At 42.8% G+C, this 5,413-nt stretch overlaps 1 long non-coding RNA gene across 1 annotated transcript; it reads right to left on the minus strand.

The window, feature by feature from the left end:
- Positions 1-929: 929 nt before the first annotated feature.
- Positions 930-3,907, minus strand: LOC116571029. The gene is made up of 3 exons (XR_004277658.1): positions 3,766-3,907; positions 2,818-2,880; positions 930-2,125 (listed from the first exon to the last, which is right to left on the minus strand). It is a non-coding gene; the product is annotated as an uncharacterized LOC116571029 (long non-coding RNA).
- Between the last annotated feature and the right edge of the window lie 1,506 nt (positions 3,908-5,413).

The raw sequence follows: 5,413 nt of genomic DNA on the forward strand, positions 1-5,413 counted from the left end.
TTCCCAGCTCAACCCTCACCATCTCTCACACGAACCTCTGCAATAACCTCTTAACTGGTATGTCGGCCTCAGGTTTGCCCACTTTATCCATTCCACACTGAAGCCGAGAGGGTCTCTGTAAGGCATTAAAACATGAATCTGACCTCGTCACTGCCCTATGCAATCTTTCAGCAGCTTCTGGAGAATGACAATTTTAAGACTTTGACCAGCCTTCATAACTGAGCTCATTTTGTGCTCTTCTCCAACTATGAACTCACATCTCCTGCAGCACAAAATTTCTATTTAATTCCCTTTATGCACCATGAATTCCCGATCTCTGTCTCACATACACACACTCACACACACACACCAAATCTTTATTCTAGAAGACTTAAACTCTGTGCCCTCTATGGAAGTCTTCCTCAATCCCTGGCATCTGACGTTCTCTCTTTGCCTCTGTAGTATTTCATGATTCCCCGTTAAACCTTTTATCAGTTTGTCAGATTATATTTAAAATGTTTCATGTTAATTGTTTATATTTCTTTCTGTGGTATAAGGCTCCCTAGCACCAGAGTTCATTCCTGGTCCATTCCAAGAATGAAACAAACAAGCATGGTGGGGACTTAAAGTATTTGTTTAACCAAAACAAATTCTCCTGAAATAAGTTGAAGGACCTGATTTTTTTTTTTAAGATTTTATTTATTTGAGAGAGAGTGAGCATGACTAGGGGGAGGAGGAACAGAGGGAGAAGTAGACTCCCTGCTGAGCGTGGAGCCTGATGTGGGGCTTGATCCCAGGACTCTGGGATCATGACCTGAGCCAAAGGAGACACTTAATCAATTGAGCTACCCAGGCACCCCTGCTTGTATCCACTTACATTACTGTTCTTGTATTCTTTGAGTAAATACCCAGTAGTGTGATTGCTGGATCATAAGGTAGTTCTAGTTTCAACTTTCTGAAGACCTTCCATACTGTTTTCCACAGTAGCTACACCAGTTTGCATTGAACAAAGGTTATTTTCAACTGCAGTTCACGTGAACCCCATAGCCTGTCCTTTTTTTTCTGCTGCTGGAGCACCCCCCGCCCACCGCCGAGCCCCACATAGCCCATTATCATGTTGCAGAAATTCTCCACAGTCAATATAGTTTAAAGTCACAACATCTAGGCTCTAGTCATAAATTTTTCAGTACCTTGTTTTGTGATTTTTGATGAGAAAAGAAAATTAACTTTTCCTTCTTGGTTCTTTTAAAAAATAAAAATACTGAGAACTGAGGATCATGGAGGGAAACAATGACTTTTGTGCGTGAGTGGTAAGGATTTGGTATAGCCCTGCTAGAGGGTGACTTGATAACACCTGGAAAAACATAGAAAAGCATGCATACTTTTGACTTAGAGTTCTACTTCTGGTACTTTCATAAGCCAAGCATCCTCAAACTGTGGGCTCACAGGCAAATCTGTTCTATTTTTATAAAGGTTTTTGGAACACAGCCACCCACCTGTTCTATTACATATCACCTATAGCTCCTTGTATGCTACAAGGGCAGAGTTGAAGAATTGCAACACAGACCATGTGGCCCACAAAGCCCCCAGATTTATCTGGGCCTTTATAAAAGACATCTGCAGATGCCCGCTACAAAGTTATGAAAACGTCATTGGGTCACTCATGTGCTTCCTCAAAGGACAGGGCTTCTACTCCCTCAGTCCCAAGCCTGTGACTGTAATGTGATGTCTTTAGGTTTTCAGGCCCAGAGATTGCTAAGTTCTGCTTGTTCAGCTCCATCTGGAGCCCGAGACCAAACCCTTCCAAGGGCGCAGTGTCCAAAGCAGCTGCTCACGTCATCTGGCTTCCCAGGGATGCAGTCTTCTCTCCTCTGCAATTCCTCACAGGAGTCCTGTTTGTTTCTCCTACGTAAATACTCAGAAATAAAAGTGCTCATTTTCCTTCCTTCCCTGAACTCTTTGAGACAATCCAGATCACCATAACAGAGAAGAACAAGACTTGCCAAGCTCATTTCCCCTATCAAGGAGCACTGATTGTCTCTGGTGGCAGACCTCTCCTTCCATTTTGGGAAAAGGAGTCACATTTTTGTCTCAAAAGTGAATCATCCTTCCAAGAATGACCATGGTAATTTCTGTATTTTCTTCACTGGAAGAAAAAAAAATAAGTTAAACATTTAATTCAGCACCCTGCTATACACATTCATTTTACAATGGAAAAGGCAAGAAGACTATTAAAAAATAATAGTAAAAAGAAAAGGCCTGGGGTGCCTGGGTGGCTGAGGTGGTTAAGCATCTAACTCTTGGTTTCAGCTCAGATCACCATGTTAGGGCTGTGGGATCAAGCCCCGTTTCAGGCTCAGGCTCCATGCTCAGCGTGGAGTCTGCTCAAGATTCTTTTCCCTTCCTGTTCCCTCTTCCTCCGCCCCTCCCCCTTCTCACATCTCTCTCTCTCATTCTCTAATATAAATAAATAAAATCTTTTTTAAAAAGGCCTAGTTCACAGGTGGTTTTGAGGGCCCCTTAAGATTATGCAAACCAGCTTTTATAAACTCTAACATACTTCATAGATATAAAATGAAATTATTATTAACAAAATTTGATATTCCAAAACAGCAAGTGGGAGTTACTACTCATATTGCAAAAGTTATCTATACAAAGTGCCATAAATTTATTTTAAAGAATTAAGCTCACCCAAAGTAAATCCCACAAAAAGAATAAACCATACACATAAATAAATGTGTATGCATGCATCATTTCTCCCCATAGGATAGCTTATGAAACTTTAATGAATGTGTAAAACAGATAAAAACAGAGCTGTTCTTTTGAACACAGCCCTACCTTCTAGGTATCTCCAACTTTACAAAACTGGCCCACAGGACATCTCAGAAAGACCCTTGAGTTCTGCAGAATGAACAAAAAAACAAAACTGTCAGTTCTCTAAATTACAGAAAGTTGACCCCGTAAGAACACTTAGGCAACATTTTGAACCCATTCCTCATTTTCTAGATTAACAACTGATGACAAAAGAAAAGAAGTACTTTGCTCACAACCATAGAAAGTTCATTGCTGAATTGACACAAGTTCAAGTTTAGATCGTATACTTACAAAATTACCCCCTCTCAACAACAACAAAAACAATAAAACTCAGAAACATGCCTGGGATGTGCCTTCTGAGAAGGCACAAAAGATTTTAGGTTCGCCTGACTGTTCAGAAAGCTTGCCTTTCTTCCTTTCTCTCTCTCTCTCTTTTTCTCTTTCTCTCTTTCTTTTCTTCTTAAGATTTTACCCATTTATTTTAGAGAGAGAAAGTGCAAGCAGGGAGAAGATCAGGGGAGAGGGAGAGGGAGATAGTCTCCAGCAGAGTACACTGAGCACAGAGCCTGCCACAGGGCCAGATCTCAGGACCCTGAGATCATGACCTGAGCCGAAACCAAGAGTCAGACGCTCAACCAACTGAGCCACCCAAGCACCCCTCCTGAGAGCTTTTAAGAGACCAGGTCACTCCACGCTAAGCAGGAGGCATCCAGCACTCACACAGCTGCCAGGCCCTCACACCATTCATCACTCTCTTCTGAACCGCTTTCCAGACCTACCCTGGACTCTACTTTCTGACAGGTTGTGTATTGTTTCCGTCTCTGAGCTCAGGGTTCATTTTTCTCCCATTTATGGCCCTGCTTTACCTTTTGGCAAAGCACTAACCATGCATCTCCCAGTTTGCCTGATTCGGCCCAGGCTATAAGCATTGGCACGCTCATTCCCAATGGGTGGCCCCACTGAGATCTTTACCTTCTGAGCAGGACTCCAGCAAGACTGAGAGCGATTCTCTCCTGAAAGACCAGATGCCTACACCATGCGAAGGAGATGTTAGGTTCTCTTGCCTCTCTCCCTAATACCCATTTACTGAATTTTGCCCTCCCCGCTGGAGGATTGGCACGCACAGCCTCACCAGCAGGTAACTCATAGGCACACACATAAATACCGGCGCCTCTTACTTTGCTGGCAGGACCTGCCCTCATACTAATAATTAATATCACTTGGCACTTACAAAAGATCTTTCAGCTTTGAAAATGCCTCACAAGCACATATTAATTGACCAGACTTGCCGGCTTCAAATATTTTCACTCTACCTCCCCAGCCTCTGGGTGTTTATCCATGCTACACCCATGCTCCATGCAGAACATTCAGCATCAACTCTGTCTTGGGGAGGTGTCAAGAGCTCAGGGCATCCCAGCTTTTCCAGCTTCGGATCCCCATCAATCCAGGCCACGTGACTCCTTCCAACACACTCTCAAAGTTGTCTCTAGGAGTTTCTGACTCTAGGAGTTTCAGAGACACAGAGACAAGGTACCTAGAGTTTTAAATTCAGAAAGATTGGGACTCAAAATCCAGAACACCCACTAAGAAAACTACCTGCCTCTGAGCCCTGGGTATTTCCTAGGTAGAACAGAGATGATAATACTCGAACGGGCTGTTATGCGGATGAAAGAAAGAATCCGATGGTTTCAGTGTGATACCCAGCACATAAGAGGTCACACTGATCATTTCATATTTTATATGCTAGTTAGGTCTAATTGTTACTATCAATTTAAAGAAGGGAAACTGAGGCACAGAGAGATTTGAGTAACACGTACCAGCATTCATGAAGAGTCACTGGGGGGAGCTGGTATTTGAGGCTGGACAGCTTGGCTGCAGAACCTGACCTCTAATGACCACACTGCCTCACCTCTCGATAATGGCACCAAGGAATGGCAGCATCAGTACCACCACCACCCCAAGGAGGTTGAGCAAACTCTTCTGAATTCAGGATCCTGGTGAGGGCAGATCCTAGTCTCTGCTGCCCTATGCATGGTCCCTCAGTGGTTTTCTGGAATTTGGATGAACAAAATCTTAGATGGGTTTTATATTTTTTGGAAATGTTAATAATTAACTATCAGAAGATTTTTCACTTTTTTTTTTCTGTTTTCAGTAAGTTTTAGCCATTTGTGGGAAAAGAAAATTCTTGGAAACGGCCAATCTGAGTTGAGGCCCAGCTCCTCTTTGGGTGGAAACTGTTTTCTCACCTGTAAAAATAGGTTCATAGCATCTTAAGGGAGTGCTGGACAGGAAAAAAGATGATGTTAAGGTTCTCTGTCAAGTCAGAAGTTTTCAGAGTCCTTTCCCGTGTTATTTGTGACAACAAACAGAGTGATTTACTGAAGCGAATGCCCCCTTGGAAGAAGCAGACATGAACATTTCATAAATTTTCAACCCCACAAGGTCCTGGATTTTTACCCAGCCTCCCTGAAAACTGGCAGTTCAGTCTCTTTCTTCTCTTTGGCAGAAATACTACAGTCTTTAACTTCTTCAGTTAACCTGTTTGGCAACACATGCTATTGCCAGATCCCATGAGAAGCTGCAAGAAAAATCAAGATGAATAAAACACAGACCCTGCGAG

The sequence above is a fragment of the Mustela erminea genome, chromosome 12, assembly GCF_009829155.1.
Source record: "Mustela erminea isolate mMusErm1 chromosome 12, mMusErm1.Pri, whole genome shotgun sequence".
In the NCBI taxonomy this organism is placed as follows: domain Eukaryota; kingdom Metazoa; phylum Chordata; class Mammalia; order Carnivora; family Mustelidae; genus Mustela; species Mustela erminea.